General features: G+C 50.0%; 1 protein-coding gene across 2 annotated transcripts in view; it reads right to left on the bottom strand.

The window, feature by feature from the left end:
* Nucleotides 1–16,362, bottom strand: part of PALD1 (phosphatase domain containing paladin 1) — a 101,128-nt gene extending 84,766 nt beyond the window's left edge. The window contains exon 1 of one of the 2 annotated variants that reach the window (XM_061161726.1): nt 16,262–16,362. The gene's annotated coding sequence lies outside the window, so the exon portion shown is untranslated. Of the gene's footprint in view, nt 1–16,247 lie in introns of both variants that reach the window. The other variant, XM_061161725.1, reaches the window with a different exon arrangement.
* Between the last annotated feature and the right edge of the window lie 4,844 nt (nt 16,363–21,206).

Here is a 21,206-nt window from a genome sequence, read left to right as displayed (position 1 = left end):
CCAAGGAGGGCTGACTTGCCCTGGACCTAACCTTGGCAGTTTTACCACTATGAGACCCCTACCGTAAAAGTCACCATATTTCTCCAAGTCTTCTTTTCCTTGTTTGTAAAATGGTATGAAGAGCTATTCATGCCTCCAGAAAATGTCTGGAAGATTAAAGGAGTGCCTGGCACTCAGGCAGAGCTCGCACTCGGCCAGAGCTCACTGACTGAATCTATTGTTATCATTATTGTTATTGCCACCTGAACTCACACTCTGACCCAGTCCCAAACCTGACAGGACCAAGGGGTTCTTCGAGGCTGAGTTCAGGTTTTCCTCCTCCAGACAGCCTTCCTTGTTCCCAGGATCTTGGTTTGCTCCAGACTCCTTCCCCTCACCTCTGTGCAGGAAGCTGGGACCTGAGCACTCCTGCTTGGCACAGGATACATGGCCAATAATTGACATCATATTAATAATTACCAGCAGGATTATTAATTTCATTGGTTGGCTTTCCTTTGGGTCTGGGTCCAAGGAGAGCATCTCCTACCTCCCAAATTCACACAATAGGTTCAAACTTTTTTGACAGAGATTCAATGTAAGGGTATAAATCCAGAAAAATCAAAACTCTAATTTGAAGAGATACACACACCCCAATGTGCACAGCAGCGCTGTTTACAATAGCCAAGACATGGAAACAACTCAAATGCCCATCAACACACACTTAGGGACTTCCCGCATGGTCCAGAGATTAAGAATCCTCCTGCCAGTATGAGGACACGGGTTCAATCTCTGGTACAGGAAGATCCCACAAGTTATGGAGCAACTAAACCCTTGCACCACAAGAAGAGAAGTCCCAGTCACTACAACAATGAAGACCCGTATGTGCGTGCTGTCACTCAGTCGTGTTTGACTTTTTGCGACCCTGTAGATTTTAACCCACGAGGCTCCTCTGCCCATGGAATTTTTCAGGCAAGAATCCTGGAGTGGGTTGCCATTTCCTCCTCTAGAGGAATCCCTCTTCCCGATCCAGGGATTGAACCAGAGTCTCCTGCATCTCTTGTTTGGGCAGGCAGATTCTTTACCATTGAGCCACCTGGGAAGCTCGACAAAGACCTAGCACCGTCATAATATAAACTCAAAAAATTAAATTTAAAAAAAAAAACATTTGGCTTAAGAAGATGTATACTTATACAATGGAATATTACTCAGCCATAAGACAGAATGAACAATTGCCACTTGCAGCCATGTGGATGGAATGTTATACTTAGTGAGGTCAGAAAAAGACAAACCATTTATACATGGAATCTGAAACATGATACAAATGAACCTATATACAAAACAGAAACAGACTCACAGACATTGAAAACAAACTATGGTGGGGAGTGGGGGGGAGAGAGGGACAAGTTAAGAATATGGGCTTAACAAATTCAAACTACCTTACATACAATAGATGAGCAGCAAGGATCTACTATATTCAATATCTTATAACCTATAGTGGGATAGAATCTGAAAAAAAAACATATATATAGATGAATCACTTTGCTGTATTAACACAAGATTATCATGGCCTATAACCAACACAATATTGTAAATCAATTATACATATATATATATACACATACAAATATATATACACATATCTATGTACTATATATATATATATATTTTTTTTTTTTTTTTTTTACTTTGGGACCACCAGCTACACAGAGACATAAATATATTAAAAATGCTTAGCTTTACTACATGTGATGCACGCTGATACTTTGTAATCTATCCTATCCTATTTCTTTTTGTTTTTACTGATTACAGTGTACAAAACTGATTTTATCTGTGACCTGCAGTTCAAAAATGCTTCAGAGAACAATGAGGTCCCAAGGGATACCTCAGCACCACTCAGAGCCTGACTAAAGAGAGCCCAGGACAAGTGAAAGGAGGGTGATTCTATCTCCAGAACATTCCTCAAGTACTACAGGGAGAGTGCTCCATCAGAAGAAAAAGAGAGAAAAGGGAGAAAGAATCCTGGTTCATCCATTCAACAGATATCCCATTCATTCACTGTCAATCAACGAACATATACAGAGCCCCTTCTATATTCCAAAACCTTGTCCTTGAGCAGTGAATGAGGCAGACAAGGTCCTGCCTTCATGAGGCTGACATTTTAGTAGAGTGGGGGTAGGGGATACAATAAAGAAGCAAATATTAATAACAACAGAAGCAAGATCATTCCTAAGTGACTTAGCTAGGAAGAAAATACAATAGAATAGTAAAGAAAAGTGTACTGATGGGGCCGCTTTGGAAATGATGGGAGTCTCTAACCCTCAGGTAGCCCATGATGTATTCCTCACTCACCTGAGCTGGTGGTTGGCTGAGGGACCTAAATGGGATGATGACTTCAAAGTACTTGGCACTGTCCTGGCACAGAGTAGCTTTTGTACTCATCGTTATTAGATGGATAACCGTGGTTGAAGGCAGGCTGTGATAATGTTCCACAAAGTGTAAGGTTGCACTGGGGTTCAGAGGAGGATGAGGGGACAGTGCTGACTACAGCATAAGCCCAGGACCCACGCATCTGTTGACCTGTCCCTCTGCACAGCTCAGCTAGCTTGTCTCTCCCTGTTTCCCAAGCCACAGCTCCCTACTTCCACCTCCCCACACAGTTCAGCCCAGCCCAGTTGAAGCTGTAACCTCAAAAAGTTGGGGCACTGAAAGAGTTAGCTTCTTTCCTTCCCAAGCCACACAGGGACAGATATCTAGCAGCCTTCACCACCCTACCCTACACCTCTGTAGATGCCTGCTGATCAGGTCACACCTGCCCGGGGAACATGGGTGCTGACTCCCAGCAAGACCGCACAGGAGTAGAGATCTGGAGCCCAGCCCCAGGAAATGCTGAAGGCTCTGGGTCTGTTCAGTGGGAGTAGAGAAGGCTCAGTGGCAGGACACTGTCTCCTGGTCCCCGCAAGGCTATCAGGAAGAGAGTGAGGATTTGTCTCAGGTGAGCTGCTCAAGCATCTGAGCTCCAAGCAGCAATGTTGAGTACCTACTGTGTGCCTGAACCTGGGCTCAGGGAGAAGACCCACTTTGCCAGAGGTACTCACAGGTCTGTAGGGCAGGCAGACCAGGAAACTGATATTTCAAAATGATGTGTTTCCTGCAGAGTGGAGTGGGCACTGGGGTACTGGGGGATCAAGTTAGTTCAGAGTGGAAGTGGATGTCCTACCAGCTCATTGATGTAAAGAGCTCTGTTTTAACTTTGGCATCAGACTTGAGTTTGAATTCCAGTTCTGCCACTTCTGAGCTATATGAACTCAGGAAAGTTTCTGAGCTTTACTGAGCCTCTGTTTCCATATCTAGAAAATGAGGATTGGGACTTCCCTGGCAGTCCAGTGGTTGAGACTCCGCACATCCACCACAGGAGACTCGGGTTAGATCCCTCGGTTAGGAAGATCCCCTAGAGAAGGAAATGGCAACCCACTCCAGTACTCTCGCCTGGAAAATCCCACACCAGGTTCCTCTGGCAGATTACAGTCCATGGGGTCACAAAGAGTCAGACACGACTAAGCAACTTCACTTAAGATTAGGTGAACTATGGAGAAGGAAATGGCAACCCACTCCAGTATTCTTGCCTGGAAAAGTCCATGGACAGAGGAGCCTGGTGGGCTGCAGTCCATGGGGATACATGACTGAGCATGTGTGCATGAGGGTGGAGGGAGATGGGTTGGTAGCAATAAAGTGGTAGAACTAAAAAAAAAGAAAGAGAAGATTAGGTGAACTAACAAATTTAAAGCCCTTACTAGCTGTCCAAGAAGAAGCTCAGTAACATAACAGTAGTTATGGCTGCTAGTATCATCAGAAGATCCCCTCCAAGGACTTCCCTGATGGTCCAGTGGTTAAGACTCCAAGCTCCCAAGGCAGGCAGCCCAGGTTTGATCCCTGGTCAGGGAACTAGATCTCATATGCCGCAACTAAAACCTAGTGTAGCCAAGTAAATAAAAAATAAATATTAAAAAAAGAGAGGGAGAAAAGAAGACCCCTCCGAGGTGTCTTCACCTCCTCCCTTCTCCCCCTCCCCTACTTGCATGCTGCTGCTGCTGCTAGTGCCTCCCAAATGCAGAGAAGCCCCTCCCCCACTGCTATCAGTAAGAAGTGCCCGGTGGCCTTCTGCTGGGTCTCACTGCAGAATCCCAGGCCCTGGACACTGAAACTAATGAGGCGGGGTGGGATGGGGCGGGGGCGCGAGGGGGTCTGCCAAACCTTGCAGCAGGAAGACCATCCATCCCTGAATAAACAGGCTGTCACCCCTTCCCTCCCACTCTCCCTCTCCCTTAAATAACACAGATCTGTTGCCCAGTTGTATCCAAGCAACACCACTCAGGCTCCCAAGGATGTCTCACTCTGACAGAGCCATTTAAGAAGATGCTGCAGGGGAGGGCGGGCGGGGCAGGGGTCAAGGGAGCCACAGCAGCCAGACAGCGTCTTCCCAAGGTCTTCGTATGGTGACGAGACCTGGTCCCCAGGAACAGAGCTCCTGGGCTGACCCCTCACCAGATCGGTGGGCAGGGAGGTGTCTTGCTTACCAGAAACATTCCAGAAGAGGCCAAGACCTCCCAGACTTACAGGGAAGATCCCAGTCTCCCCAAAGCCTGGGACACATGGGAACCAGTGAAGTGCTTTGGCAAGATAATTGGCCCAGAACCAGCCTTCAAGGTCTAGTCTTGGTGCCAAAATTCACAGGCTGTGTTTTTCCAACCAGGTCACCCACCCTCTCTGAGCCTCAAAGAAATCTTCCTGCCAAAAGACGATAGGAAAGGGATGCGCTCACACTTTCTGATAGCGTCTGTCCACATGTCACATGCACAGACTCTGCACCTCAGCAATTCCATTTCTAGGAATTTAGCCTAGAGATGTGCCCACACAACTGGCAGATTAACAACCACAGAGGGTTATTCCTCGTTTGAGATGGTGCAAGATTGGAAACAAGCGAAAAGTCTGTGGACAGAGAGATGACAGGCTAGAAAAACTCTAGAACATCCAGGAAACTGGAAATGCCACACGGATATTTGAAAACACAAGGCAGATGTATGTGGACTGACAGAAAATGATCTCTAGAGCTGGGAGCGAAGTTCAGGAGTGGACACTGACAGAGACAGTGGGGGCACTGTGGTCTGGACAGGTGCTGGAGCCAGCCCTGGCATCCATCTCTAGGGGAATAGATAAGTCACGTGGATTCCAGCCACAGAATCTCACTCAACAGAAACACCCAACAATCCAGGTGCACACAGAGAAATGTGGAACGAGCTTGAAAACACAGTATCCTGTGATAAAATAATAGAGCTAGATTAGCCATGCAATACCCATTGATGTAAAGTAACCACAGTCATACACAGAAAAATCACCACAGTTTTTTTTTTAAATGAGAATGTGTGCATTATGCAAAAACGTTTATCAGACATGCTACCACGGGTGCCTATGAGAAAAAGGAAAGCGATGAAGGGGAAATGAAACAAAGAGGACAATGTAAGAGAAAGGCCTTGCATGTACTGATGATGATATTTTAAGGAAAATTATTTACTCAACTCTGCAGCTGAGGTGAGAAGGAAGGAGAGACGGGGGGAGGGAGGAGAGAAACTTGCAGGACAGAGTCTCTCATATTCTAGCACTTAAGGAGCTGCATAGATACTGTCCTTCAAGGGGATTGGTTCCAGGACCCAATGGGTATCAAAATCTGCAGATGCTCAAGTCCCTTATATAGTAACAGCCATATCAGCTGTATATACAGTAGTATCAGCTCATGTGGATATGGAGGGTTGCCTGTATATACCGGAGAAGGCAATGGCAACCCACTCCGGTACTCTTGCCTGGAAAATCACATGGACGGAGGAGCCTGGTGGGCTGCAGTCCATGGGGTCGCTAAAAGTCGGACACAACTGAGCGACTTCACTTTCACTTTTCACTTTCATGCATTGGAGAAGGAAATGGCAACCCACTCCAGTATTCTTGCCTGGAGAATCTCAGGGATGGGGGAGCCTGGTGGGCTGCTGTCTATGGGGTCGCACAGAGTCAGACACGACTGAAGTGATTTAGCAGCAGCAGCCTATATATACATACACACATAAACTACAGTTGACCATTGAAACAGGGGTCTGAACTGCAGGGCACCACTTATATGCAGATTTTTTTTTTCCATGAATACATACTACAAGATTCATGGTTGATTGAATCTGGAGATGGAGAACAGGGGATACCGCTAGGGGCCGGCTATAAATTAATGACACTATGATTTTTGACTGCATGTAGGTGGGCACTCCTAACCTCTGCAATGTTCAAGAGTCAACTGTACATTAAATGTCTCTGAAGGACAAATAAGAAATTGGTGATTTTAGTCACCTCCAGGGATCTGGGGCTTCCCAGATAGCACAGTTGCTAAAGAATCAGCCTGCAATGCAGGAGACCCCAGTTCAATTCCTGGGTCAGGAAGATCCACTGGAGAAGGGATAGGCTACCCACTCCAGTATTGCAGGGCTTCCCTTGTGGCTCAGCTGGTAGAGAATCTGCCTGCAATGCAGGAAACCTGGGTTCAATCCCTGGGTTGGGAAGATCCCCTGAAGAAGGGAAAGGCTACCCCCTCCAATATTTTGGCCTAGAGAATTTCATGGCAAAGAGTCATTGTACACATGGGGTTGTACACATGGGGTTAATCTCTGGAAGGCTACCAAAGATGCTGGGAAGAGGGCTCAGCCCTCGTAGGATAGTTGAGGCCTGGGGAAGGTAAGGAGGAGGCTTGGGGAGGGGAAGCAGCCCTGCCCTCCACTCACTATCCTTTGGTACAGTTGTTTTGTTTTTTTTTAACCCTGGGCATCTATGATAAAGTCTAGTAATTGTCATTTTCATAATTTTTTTTTGTATGTGCCATGCAGCTAGTGGGATCTTAGTTCCAAGACCAGGGATCAAACCTGGGACCTTGGCAGGGAGAGTGCAGAGTTCTAACCACTAGATCACCAGAGAATTTCCTCATAAATGCCACTTTAAATTTTCATTTTGAACACTTTATATATGCACAAAAGTAGAAAACAGCATAATCGACTCTATATACCCACTATTACATATGACAGTTATCAAGATTTTGCCACACTTGCTTCATTTACCATTACCTTTTTTTTTTTTTCCTCTTTTGGTTTTCTTTCTGGAGTATTTTAAAGCAACCCCCAGATATCATACAATTTCACTCCATCCTCCATCAGACTATGATGGATGTAATAAACACATCTTAAAGACATGAAGTCTCCGAGACCAGACCTAGAGGGACCCGCCCATACAAGATCTCTGAGGGGTAGTGGTCCCTGTCTCTGCTTGACTGTCCCCAGAGACGAGGAGCTAACTCCTGACCCAGTTTCCTTCTTTGTCCTAACGGCCTAGAGTTAGGCTTCTCAGAAATGGCAGACACCTCCCCCCTCCACACTCCCTCTATTGTCTTGGAGGCACCCAGCCATGAGCAGGAGCAACTCGAAGCCACAGAGTAATAGCCCAGCTCATTAGAGTCCCTTCCTTTCCAAAACAAACTCAGAAGCATAATGGCACACTACACACAGTTCCGTTAACTGGAGGCCACTGAAGACCTGCTGGTTTAGAAGGCCTCTCCGGACACCCCCCGCCCCCCACAACCGCCCCTTCCAGGCCATCCGAGACAGACATTCACTGTCTGGGCAGTCAGGGGTAAAGCTGGGACCAGAACTAGGCAGGTGTTCCCAGCCAGCCTACGTGTGCGTTTGAATCACCCGCGGGAGGGGCTTGACCACAGATTCCCAGGCACCACTCCCGCCCTCCTAAGCCAGTGCGTCCAGGCCTGGGGCCTGGGAAAGCCCCCCAGGTGGTTCTAAGGCAACAGTCAACTGTCTGGCGTCTGGGAACCACTGGGGCAAACGACTCCTAGGCCTTCTTCCACTTCCATGGGCCAATCCAACTCTCAGCAGCCTGCCTTTGTACTGAGATTCTGGCCTGCCCTCTGACCAAGCCAGGATGTAGTGTTCCCACCTGCATACGGCAGGGGAGCAGGTGATGCCATCCATTCTCAAGAGTGTGCTGACCAAGGCTCAGAGGGGCATAGACAATCCCCCCAATCCAGGGTGTTTTCTGAAGCCAGGAGCACAGATTCAGAGACGGCAGTTGGCCACCGTCCCCGCATGGTCTTTCCCCTACAGGGGAAGGGAGACGCTGAGTGTCCCTTCGTGCCACAGTTCACATGCGCGAACCCACTGCAGCCTCACCCCACCCCATGAGGCAGGAGGCGTCTTCTCCTCCTCCTTCCTTACCTCCTCCTTAGCAGGTAAGGAAATGGTGGCTCGGGAGGGGCAATGATCTGCCCCAGGGCACATGGCCGGTAAGGGACCGAGCTGGGATTCACAACAGGCAACCCAACTTCAAAGCTCCCCTTTCCAAGTGGAGATGTGTCTATGACCAACTGATCTACTTTTCTGCATAGCAGAAACTAACGCTGGAGAAGGAAATGGCAACCCACTCCAGTGTTCTTGCCTGGAGAATCCCAGGGACCGGGGAGCCTGGGGGGCTGCCATCTATGCGGTCGCACAGAGTCGGCCACGACTGATGCAATTTAGCAGCAGCAGCAGCAGCAGCAGAAACTAATGCAACATTGTACATCAGCTATTGCTAAATCCCTTTAGTCGTGTCCGACTCCTTGCGATCCAATGGACTGTAGCCCGCTAGGCTCCTCTGTCCATGGAATTCTCCAAGCAAGAATACTGGGGTGGGTTGTCATTTCCTCCTCCAGGAGATCTTCCTGACCCAGGGACTGAACCCGCATCTCCTGTGTCTCCTGCACTGGCAGGCAAGTTCTCTACCACTAGCGTCACACAGTCCACGGGGTTGCAAAGAGTTGGACATGACTGAGTGACTAACACACACACACATACACTCCCATAAAAATTTTAAAAAAATGAAGTTCCCCTTTCCTATCCCCAACAAAAGCTCAGGGACCCCACTGGGTTCAGCCACTGACCAGGATCCCAGGGAGGTGGCGGCCTCCGTGTGAGCACCGCAGTGGATCCCAAGGGTGGGGGGTCGGGGAGTGAGCTGAGGGCAGTTAGTTAACTGCATCCTGCAGCAAGTTCTCTGCAAGGAGCTCAGAGCGACGCACCTCGAGGCTGCCACCCCTGCGTGGCCCGTCAGCCTGCCTGTCCCCTCCACCACTAGGCAGTGAGCTTCCAGAAGGCAGAGGAACACCTACTGTTCATCACTGTGTCCCAGCCCAGGGCACGGCATATGCTGGGAGCTTAATAAATGCTTGTATAATTGGCCAGGCCAACCCTCCAAACACTTCAGGACAGCTGCTTCCACTGTGAGAGGTGGCCTTGGGCAGAGGAAGCAAGAAAGTCCAGTTCTCTGCACCACACCATGCTTGGACTCAAGTCTGCTCTGGGTTACAAACGGCATGCTCAGAATCACGGTGCTGGCCATTTTCAGCCACCCTGAGAGGTAGATGTCCCTCCCATCTCCCCAGGCACTGAAGCTCAGAGTGGTGATGTCACACCCTCCCAGGGTGGCTCTCCTGACCCCAAAGCCTGCTGTGCCCCGTCCCCTGTAACAAGTCCACAAGACGCCCTGGGCAGGGACCTCTCTGGGGGCAAGAGCAGGAAGGGGGGCTCCACACTTGGGCCTTGAGGAAAAGAAGTTCCTTAACCTTGCCTGGTACCCCTCACCCCACCTTCTTTCCAGCAAGACAGGCAGGCAACCCCTCCAACTGAGCGGAATGCCTAGAGGCCAGGCTTGGTAAGGGCTGTGACCGGGCAGGTGGGGGGGACAGGGCCCCTGACCAGGCTTCTGGAGATTCAAGCCCTCATCAAGATGCTGCCTTACCAAGTCTATACTGGGCAAGTCGAGGAGCCTCTCTGGGCCTCAGTCTCCTCATCTGTAAAGTGAGATAAATAATTCTTCCTTGCACATAAACACAGGTACTCTTCCCAGAGCCCATCTGTGGTGAGACAAATTGCCCGTTTAGTAGCAAGCGACAAACTTCAGACAGCTCTAGGGCACTGACATGATTCTCCTTCCACAGAAAAACAGGGCTAATGGGCTCTTCGTAGGGATTAACCCAACTCCCCACCTCACCCACAAGTGCTCTCCACAATACTCCAGTCCTTTACTGGGTGATAAGAGCTAGGTACTATATTGGACTTCAGATCCACAATCCCATGCCTCACTGTAGAAAAGCATATTCCACCATCATCCTCATTTTTTGAATGTAGCAACTGAGGCACAGAGAGGCTGAGGAACTTGCCCAGTGTCCCCCAGCCATCTTTGACTCCAGAGCCCTTGAATTCAGCCTCCTGAGTACTTCCTGACTTTAACTGTCCCAGGGACGGGAGCCCATTCTCTAAGGAGACTTCTCTGCAGAGCTATGCTGGCCTTAAGAGCATCCCTCCTCCTCCTCCTAACATGAATCTGACAATCCACCTCCCAGCCAGTCCCCAAATGGTCCTGTCTCCCCAACCCTGGGACACCAGTACACAGGTACATAGCTCTTCCTTTCAAATGTTTAAGAAATGCCATCTCAGACCCTGACCACAGACTTCTCCAGCTAAACAACTCCAGGGCTTTCAAAGGTCCGTGGGAACTTCCAAGACCCAAAAAGGCCTTGACTATTATTCTACCTCCAACCCCCCCACCCCAGGGCTTTTTCCCAAGGGAGTCCAGAAGAGAATGAAACCCTTCTCTCTCTCTCTCTCTCTCTCTCTCTCTCTCATCACTCAGCACCTCCCACTCCCCCACCCCCAAGCTGGTCTCCTGGCTCTGACTTCACACCTAGCTGATATCTGAGGTCAGAAACCTGCAGACAGGTCTCCTTCTGGAGCCTCCCCTTCCCCACACTTTCCAGCCTGTGACCACCCCCTCCTTCAACTCTCTGAAGGGGGTGCAGCCTGAGCTGCTGCTGGCAGGAGGCAGTGAAGCAGTTTAAAATGCCCTCTATCTGTAGAGAGAGAGGGAGAGGCCAGGATGTGGGTGGTGCAGGCAGCTAGAGGCTGGTGGGAAAGAAATAAAGCACCACCTCCCTGCTCCCAGGGCAGGAGATCAGGACAGCAGGATCAGGACAGGGCAGGGTCTGCTTAGGCGCCCCAGTTTCTGCCACAAATCCCTGCCTTCCTCACTCGTTTGTTCCACATTCTCTTTCTTCCTCTCACAGCTCCTCCCTGGTCACTCAGAGACGCCGACCTCCCAACTTCCCTCCAAAAACCACTATTCAAAATGTTAGTGTTTAACGAGTACGGAATTTCACTTGAAAGTGAGGTATTAGTCGATCTGTTATGTCTGATTCTTTGCGACTCCATGAACTATAGCCCATCAGACTCCATGCTTCTGTGAAATGAACATTTCTCCTGCCATATCAATATACAATAAATGTTGTGTTCCACCCTGGTTAGGGAACTAAGATCCCACTTGCAGCGTGGCCAAAAAACAGTGGCTAAAATGGTTAATTTTATGTTATGTATATTTTACCACAATAATAATAAACACAGAATGGGGAAAATAATTGCCCCATCCCACCCCTCCCCCACACACACACACAAAAGGGCTTCCCAAGAAGCTCGAGGTCATCATTTGAGTAGGAAGACCACTGTATGGGAGACAGAGACCCCTGGAAAAAAAGGGCACCTGTCAGGCCAGTGAAAGCCTGGAAATCCTGAGTCCCAATCCCTGGGCAGGGTAGGAAGTTACCAGAAGCACCAAGAGGCAGTGCCTGGCCCAAGATCACAGGGAAGATAACCATGGAGTTGGGGCTTGAGGTCTGGTGATCTGACCTAACCCTGAGCTGTCCTCAGCAGGGAAGTGCAGGCCAGCTGGGGTCTGCAGGGGGTTTAAAACAGAAGGCCCTGGGCTATTTCTCCCCACTGCTTCCCATCCTGCCTGGCACATCCTGCTGATGTGAGGAGCTCCCCCAAGTTTCTCATTTCTGCAGGTTCTGCACTTGGCCTTTGCAGCCCTGCCTGGCACATGGAGCTTTCACCACCCTGGATGGTGGCATGCCATGGAGGAATAGGGCTTCAGCATCAGACAAGCCTGCCTGAGTCCTGATTCTGCCTCTATATATATGCTTCTAGACTAGGCCCCTCATCTGTAAAACGGGCACAATAATGTCTAATTTGTAAGGTTCTTTTGAGGATTAGCATAGATGATATAATACATTTGAAGGGCCTAAAACATAGTGGGTGCTTGAAAAATATTTTTTCTCTCCTCTTCCCCACTGGGCGCCCAGAGCCTTCTGTCTAGCATGAGTGGTGAATGGTCAGCAGGAGGGCTTCCCTGGTGGTCCAGTGGCTAAGACTCTGTGCTGTCACTGCAGGGAGCCTGAGTTCAATCCCTGGTTAAGGAACTAGATTCCACATGCTGCAACTAAGAGTTTACTTGCTGCAACTAAGATCCAGTGCAAAAAAAAAAAAGATCCAGTGCAGCCAAATAAATATTTTAAAAATAAATAAAGCTACCCTTTAAAAAAAAAAAAAGTGGTCAGCAGCATTCCCCACTCACCCACCCTCCCACTGATTGCCTGGTGAGTCCATTCCCTTCTCTGGGCCTGTTTCTCCACCTGCAAAATGAAAGAGTTCACTGACCCTTCACCAGTGTATATGACATCCTGAAAGGATGTATATAATACCTGGTTGGGCATGCCATTTACAAGAATGTTCCTAGCAGCATTATTCAGGATAGCCCCAAATATTCATATGTAAACAACTCCAATGTCCATCAAGAGAACAGTGGATGAATTGTGGTGTGATGGCATAAGGAAGACTTCCTAACAAGTAAAATGAATGACCTACTGATACACCAGCATCATGGACGAACATCAGACTTGAGAGTGAAAAAAGCTAGATCAAATGAAAAAGGTAGCATAAGATTCCATTGTTTGGACAAACTCCTAGGACAGGCAAAACTAGCCTATGATGATCGAGGGCAGAAGGGTGGCCACCTCTGGGTAAATATCAACAGTGACTGGGCAGGGGCCTGCGGGCACCTTCTGGGGTGCTGGGAATGTTCTATATGTCTTGCTCTAGATAGGGGTTACACAGATGTATACATCTGTGAAAACTCATCCAGTTATGACTTCACATCAGTGCACTTTATGTGTTATGTTTCATCATCCCCTTCATCCACTAAGTTCCAGCCTAACTTCTTTCAGTTCCTCAAACTGGCCAGCTGTGGTCCCTCCTTCGGGTCTTTGCACTCACTGATCCCTCTTCCTAGGATGCTCTTCGTCCTGATCTTCCTTCCTTCCACGTAGGTCTTTGCTCACCTGTCATCTCTTTGGAAAGGCCGCTCCTGTTGTCTGCACCTAGAGCAACCTCTCATTCTCTTGCTATTTCGTCCCCCTGTTAAAATTCTCAGCCCAGTACCCATCACTGATACTTTCCTTGTTCTGGCTGTTTGTTTGTTTACTGACTTTCTGTCCCTACTAGGATGGCAGCACCTGACAGCAAGAACGTGTCTATCTGGGTTCAAATCTTGGTTCCATCCAGAGCAATGGCTGGCACACAGTAGATATGAAAATTTGTGGGATGACCAGGCCATTTTCAGAGAAGGTCAGATTATGTCTCAAAAATTTACCCTTCAAGGTGGTGAGAGGGAATTCATTTCTGTGTGTTTTCATTCACCCCACAAACAGACAGAAGCCAGCGAGGAGCCGGCACGACCCTCCAGGGCTTCTGAGGGAAGACCCAGGGTGAGCGGCTGGCTCAGCCTCCCAGTTCCCAGGGCAAGGAGACTGGTGGGCTCTGGGTGTGGCCATGGCTGCTCATGCCAGCTGGACGTCTGAGCAGCAGGAGAGCCTGTGCTTTGGCAGGAAGCCACCCCCTTAAAGAGCCAGAGAGCTCAGCCAAAGCCCAGCCACTGTCCCTGCCTGCAGGCCTGGTCACTTGCTGCCATGGCAACTGTCCTGCCAAGCCACTGGCGCTGAATGCGGGAGGCAGAGTGCCAGGAAGACGACAGGGCATCTGCTGGGTTCCCCTGTCCCGGCAAAGGAGGCACCATGGCCTGCCTGAGCCCACAGCTGGAAGAGGTGTGTGTTGTTGCTGTGTTTTTCCCTGCATGTGTGTGTGTGTGTGTGTGTGTGTGTGTGTGCACGTGCTATGCACAAGCATGGGCAATCTCTCCCACATCTGGAATGGGGATTCCATAGTGGATAAAGAATTGTTCAATAGTAAAAACTGTCACTCACTGAGCATTTACTACACACAGGTACCATCCTAAATACTTGCTGTGTATTTCCTCATTCTAGTCTCAAAACACCCTATGAGGCAGGAACTATTCCCATTTTTACAGAGGAAGAAAAGAAGGCACAAAGTGGTTAAGTAATCCACCCAAAGTCTCACACTAGTCAGCAGTAGAGCAAGCATTGGAAACCAGAAATCAGGTGCCAAAACCTTAACTTCCTATGTGGCACTAGTGGTAAAGAACCAGCCTGCCTTTGCAGGAGGCATAAGACACGTGGGTTCGTTTCCTAAGTCGGAAGATCCCCTGGAAGAAAGCAGGGCAGCCCACCCCATTTTTCTTGCCTGGAGAATCCCATGGACAGAGGAGCCTGGCAGGCAACAGCCCACAGGGTGGACTGAAGCAACTTGGAACGGCAATCAGGCTCCAAACCGTAATGTTCACCTCCAGGGGCACCCTCTCTCCATGGGATTGAGTCATTTGCTTTTCCCACTGGTCATTCAGTTTTCTGAGTTCTGCGGAGGCATCAGGGGAAAAGAAGGGGGTTTGATCTGGCCTCTGCAGGAAAGGCCTCTAGCAGGAGAGTTTCCACTAGCCCCCTGCAGGAGACGAGGGTAAACTTAACCACGACTCAGAGAAGTGAGCGGAGTTCCGAGGGCTCTGGCGGGGCGGGGGCGGGTGAGATTGGAGGATGGAGTTGGCAGCTCCCGGAGGCAGGGGACTGGTGAGGTTCGGCCCTGGAACGCCACCTGCTGGGAAAATGGCAGGCCTCTTCTCTTCACGACAGTTATTTCCCGGGTGTTCTAGCATCACGCTAAGTGCAGGGGTACAGAATAACTCAGATGGTAAACCCAACACCCTTGGTGGCGCTTTCAGTCTTCCGGGAGAGGCAGACATGAACCAAGAGCCACCCGAGGAAAGGTGTAACCATAGCTGACCATAGTGCCCTGAAGGAAAAATACAGGGCCGTGGCAGGGGAAGGCTTCTCCAAGGAGGTCATATTTAAGCAAAGACTTGAAAGCTATTTGGTGTCTGCTAGGCAGAGTGGGAGAAAGGGCATTGGGGCAGAGGGGAAAGTGAGGGCAAAGGCTCATCAGATTCCAGGAACTCAAAGAGGGCTGAAGGCAGCTCAGGTTGAGGGCAAGGGGGCCTGAGACCCAAGCTTCGGGAGCTTGTATCTGATCCCAAGGCAGCGGGAGCTCCGGGGGTTTTACTGAGGGAAGTGCTGCAGTCCTGTGCGCACCTCTGCCACTCCTGGGAGGACTGGACTGTAGGAACCAGCCAGGAGGCCCAGGCGAGAGATGAGCCCAGCTCCAACAATCCTCCACCCCCACCGCCCTGGGCAGTGTGGCAGAGGAAGCAGACAGATCACTTGTTATGGGGCCTGAACCTTAAACGGTCAGGGGAGGGGGTTTGAAGGAAAGAACACACAAAAATACAAATACAACTGAGGGTACACCCTTGAAAGGGTGTGCAACTTACTCTTCCTTAGCTTCAAGGTAACTTACCTCCAGCTGCCTTCACCTGTCAGTACTCAGTACCTGCCCTGCACTAAAGGAGATAACGGTGCAAAGTGTTCTCTTGGTGGGTCTCCAGGTGAGCTCTGACAAACCGTGGTGGTAGCTAATGTCAACCGGGCTCCCCTGGGGTCGGGAGTCTCAGATGACCCACCCCACTGGTCTCGCCCCCACCCCAGAGCCAGCCTGGCACCAAGTAGGGGCTGTGCAGACGTCGCTGAGCCGTCACTTCCTTCCAGGGCCCCCAGCTTGGAGAGTGGGCACATGCCGCCCCCCACCCCCCACCCCAAAGCAGGAGAATTGGGCCCAGAGAGGGGACGGGATAGATGGGAAGAGGACACATCCCGCTGACCCCAGAGCCTCGACCACTCGGCCCAGGTGGGGGCTCACTCCGGAGGATCCCTCTTTCGTGGGGCTCCCGTCCCCGTCCGGGACCCCAGGATGAGCAGAGCCAGGGACCTGCCGGAAGCGGCGCCAAGTGGTGGACCCGAGGCGCTCAGAACCGGGCCTAGGGAGGGGGCGCCCCGCTGCTCGGCTCACCTCCGCTCACTCACCGCGGCCCGCGGTCTCCTTTCTCTTCGCTCCTTTCTCAGCCGCTCTGCTCGCTGGCTGCCTAGCCTTCCTCCGGGTCGCCTCCGCCGGCTTTCCCGCGAGGGCGGGCGCAGCGGCCAGGCTCGCCGGCAAGACTTGGGCACCGCCCCGCACACATCCCTTTATGACCGTCCTCCACGAACAAGAGAGCAAAACCAGAGGCAGGCACCCACGGTAAAGGGCGCGGCTTCGAAGCCAAGTCCAGTACTCCTTTCCTTTGCCTCAGCCGCCTCCCAGTGACGGCAAGCAACCTGTTTGGGAAAGCAAGCTCTGTTAAGAAAAGTACTCTATTAGTGCCTGTTGTACACCGGGCACTGAACGCAGGGGTCCAGAGGAGATTTCTGTCCCCTAGAAGCTCATAATTTAAGAGGAGGTGGGTAATAGGTGGCATGATATGAGGGTCCTGAGAGAGGGCTGATCGACTGGAGAAATCTCAGCTGGCTTCCTGGTAGAGGCAGTCTTTTAAAGTAAGCAATATTTACTTCTAGATAGTGGTGAAGGATGCCTGTTGGCCTGAAAAGATGTTCAGATTACATGAAAGAAGCTGTTTACAGAACAGAACAGTTCACACAGTGGATTGTTCTAAGTAAAAGATATATGTGTACATAAATGCCTGAGGTGGGGGTAGGGTGGAGGAGGACCAGAAGGACATACCCAGAATACTAACCAGGGTTACATGTGGATTGCAGGATAAGAGAGGAATTTTCTTTTTCTCTGTGTACTGTTATGTAGTAAATTTTCTTCAGTGACTATACATTAGTTAACGTATATTACAAGTACAATATATAAGAAACAAGGGGGAAATTTCTGTTAACATTTCATCAGCTGATTAGGATGAGGGGAGGAGGAAGATGCTGCAAAGCCCCCAGGGCAGGACCTGAATGTCAGGAAACTCTTTCACCCACTGGGCTCAGAGCTCCACCAAGTCCAGGATGGCCAAGTGGGGGACAGAGTCAGGGGCCATCCCAGATGTAGAAACTGAGGCTCAGTGAGGCCACCTGGCCATTCGGCGTGGCCAAGGTCACATGCTGGTCCGGCTTGAGGTGAGAGGAGGGCCTAGTCCCCCCCCTCCACACACACACACACACACACACACACACACACACACACACACACATCTGTCAAGTCTAAATGGTACTGACTTAGTCCAACACCCTCTCCCCCTCCCACCCTGCTCTCTGGGAGTTTTCTTGACTGATCTCCCAGGCTGAGCAGGGCCCTCTTACCAGTGGGGAGGAACACGGTTCTGAGGGGTATAGTCCACAGGGAGGATGGAAAAGGGGAGCTGAGGGCTGGGGTAGGAGTGGGGAGGGCAAAGTGCTGGAAGCCAGGAGTAGGCCGGGAAGGGGCATCGGGCCAGGGTCTCCCTGGGAGGGGAATCAGTGTGGCCAAGACTGGATCTGGGGAGTCACAGCCTCCCTCAAGCCACATGACCCTGGCCCTCAGGCTCTGAAACAGCAGAGGGGGTTGTCAGCTCCCTGTCGAGGGTGATTGTGGGATGGAGAATGGAGAGAAGAGCCACAGGATCAGGTAGGGGCATGGAGGGAATCGGGGAGCTTGTGCACGTAACATCTCGAATCATGGGCACACTCTCTCAGCACTGGATTGCCCAGTCAGTCCCTGTTCTCGAGATGTGAGTGTGGTAAGTGGGCAAACCAAAGCACTCTCTACACCTCCTGCCCTCACACTAGAGTGGAGGAAAGATGAGGACACCTGGGGCCGCAGCTATTTGTTCTCCTCTGAGTGACAGGGAGGATAGTGAAGGTTAAAGTCAAAACAGATCTGGACTCCAATTCCAGCTCAGCTGCTTGGCACCAGCTTGACCCTGGGCTTCCCAGGTGGCACTGGTGGTAAAGAACCTGCATGCCAATGCAGGAGACATAAGAGACCTGGGTTCGATCCCTGGGTCAGGAAGATCCCCTGGAGAAGAGCATGGCAGTCCACTCCAGTGTTCTTGCCTGAAGATTCCCATGGACAGAGGAGCCTGGCGGGCTGCAGTCCTTAGGGTCAAAAAGTAGGACATGACCGAAGCAACTTGGAATGCACACAAGTGTTTAAGCAATTCAGGCCTCAGTTTTCTCATCAGTAAAATAGGAATCAATAAACCTACAGAATCCATCTACAATGCAAGAGACCCGAGCTCAACTCCTGGGTCAGGAAGATCCCCTGGAGAAGGAAATGGCAACCCACTCCAGTATTCTTGCCTGGAGAATTCCATGGACAGAGGAGCCTGGCAGGCTACAGTCCATGGGGTTGCAAGAGTTGGATACGACTTAGCGACTAAACCACCACCATACCTATAGAACACAGTGTGAAAGGAATTCCTTAGAGCTGTGCATAAGGCATGAGTCCACAGCACTTAGCACTGTGCCAGGAACAAAGGTAACAGCTGACTTTCGACGTGGTTTTCCCTCTATGAAATGGACACATATCTGGCACATTTCCCAACTCACCCCCAATTCCCAGGTGTCTGGAGGTTCTGTCAGTAACCACAGAATGAAAGGCTTGAGGGTGAGAATGGATTCAAACTGCTTCCATTGAATTATCTGCCCCATTGGGTCTCTGGTTAATTGTATTAGCTCTCTGGGGCTCCCCTGCATGCCCAGCCAGGTATGTGCATCTCCCTTCAAGCTGCCTTTGAAGTCTGGGGTTCTTTGATGTGAATGGGGGATGGACCAGCCTTGGGTCCCTCCAACCCTGAGGTTAGTGGCTAAATGATTCCTTATACCCAGTCGTATATACAACTACCACTCTAATCAAGATGATGATGATATGATTGGAATCGTTCTAATTAAAAATATATCACTAAATTCACAAAACTAAATAAGTGTAAAAGGAATTTTTTGAATTAAACTATCAACGGATGGTTTTTGTAAGTTTCTATCACTTAGACTTTTGAGGCTATTACAGCTTAAAAGAGCGTTAAAAATAGTACATAATGCCTTTTGGACTCCCTTTCCTTTTAATAAGTGCCCCAGGAGATTATTATGGTCAAGCGATTTGGAGAGAGACTGAGCTCATAGTGCACATAAATGCTTGAGCAGAATCAGTACTTGGCCTGCTCTAAGTACTCCCCAAGAGCACCTTACTCCCACAGTAAGCACTCCCCTAAGTGTTTGTTCTTAGTTGTGATTCTTTTCCTTGCCCTCTATCCACACACACACACACGCACACACGCACACAAGCACAGAGCCTTCTCCCAGCACGGGCTCAGCTGAGTCAGCAAAGTCAGAAGCCTTGAGTGTCTATGGAAGGGCAGTCGGGCGGTGGGAAGGCAGAGGCAGGGGAAGCGGACTGTGCTGTGGGAATCTCTGAGAAGCTCCTGGTGGTCTCCCTGTTTGCTTCCCAGGGCAGGCTGAGCCTTCACCTCCTGACCCTGTGGGAAGCACAAGTTGGGCCTGGGCTCCACCCAGGAAGGGGCCTGCAGGAAGGGGCCAGGGATGAGAGTCTGGTCACGGGAGCTGAAGGGAGCAGGAGCTTCAGGCCTGGCCCCTACCAGCTCCACCATCTACAGCCAGCACTCTCTCAGAGGGTTAGACCAGCCTGCAAGGATCAGGGGAAAGGATGGAGGCCAAAGGGCGGCATGAGCAACGCACACAGAAGGTGTAATGATGTGAGTTGTGTTCATAAGGAGTCCGGAGCGCTAGGGAAGCGTTCTCTCACTGATGTCAAGACATTTGCATGCCAGAGCAGGTGTACTGAGCACTTATTGAGCACCTACTATGTACCCCACATGCGTACAGGAGAGTGAAGAACTTGAAACCAGAGAAAGCTGGTAACCCTCGGGGCTCACATTGTCTTGATGGCCACTGGATGGAGAAAGAACTCTCTTTCGCACCTCCATGTCCCCCAGTCCAGGGACTGGGTTAAAAGTATTCATTCAACAAATACATACCGAGTTCTTTTATTGAGGACTGAGCTAAGCATTGGGAGTTCAGTGTTGAACTGAATAGACAGGAGTCTGGCTGAAAGTCCAGTGCTGGGGGAGGGGAACAGACAAAAAATCAACAAACAGTATCAAAGTAAACAATGTAATTTCCAGCCATGGAAGTGCTGTGAAGGAAATGAGCAGGGTGACGTGACAGAGGGCAGGAGGTCCATTTAGACAGGAGAAAGGCCTCATCGTGTGAGGGAGGTGATAAATGACCGTACTGGGACATGATAATATCTGGTCTGGCTTCCAAAGTCAGAAAGACTTAGTTTCCATCACAGCCTTACCATTTGCAAGGCACTCCATCCTGGGCAAGGTGACGAACTCCTCAGAGCCTCAGTTTTCACACCTGTAAAATGGGAGTAAATATCCAATCTGTTTAGTGGGAGTGATAGGAAGGGTAAATTAGATAATTCAAGCAATTATGGAAAGTACTTATTAAATAAGAGATTATTTCTATTTCATCCAGCTTGGGCCAGGTACCCACAATCCATGGGTTAGTCTCTGTGGAAAAGGACAATGAGGTGGACTACTCCCGAGTCTACAGTTCCAAACTGATTCTGGACTATCTTTCTCTCATCCAACATACAGCAGGGGTCTCAAAGTAATTTGTCTTTAGGCCAGGCACATGGGTGCAGTATGTTAAGGAATGGCGGGGGGACTTCCCTGGTGGTCCAGTGGTTAAGAATCCGCCTGCCAATGCAGGGGACATGGGTTTGATCCACATGCCATGGGGCAACTAAGCCCGTGTGCCACAACTGCTGCTCTCTCACACCATAGTGAAGACCCAGCACAGCCTAAATAAATAAATGAAATTATTAAACGAAAAAAAAAAAAGAAAAAAGGCATGGTGGGGACTGTGGTGCTCTTTAGAGAAGAAACCCTGCCTAAATGAAGTAGCTCCTATTCAACTTAAGGGAATACTTGCCTTGATAAAATGAGGGCCTAGACCTTTCCATTTTTTAAATGATGGAAAC

This window comes from Dama dama, chromosome 15, assembly GCF_033118175.1.
Source record: "Dama dama isolate Ldn47 chromosome 15, ASM3311817v1, whole genome shotgun sequence".
NCBI lineage: Eukaryota > Metazoa > Chordata > Mammalia > Artiodactyla > Cervidae > Dama > Dama dama.
Note: the sequence above shows the minus strand (reverse complement) of the source record. Positions and strands in the feature narration are given on the sequence as shown.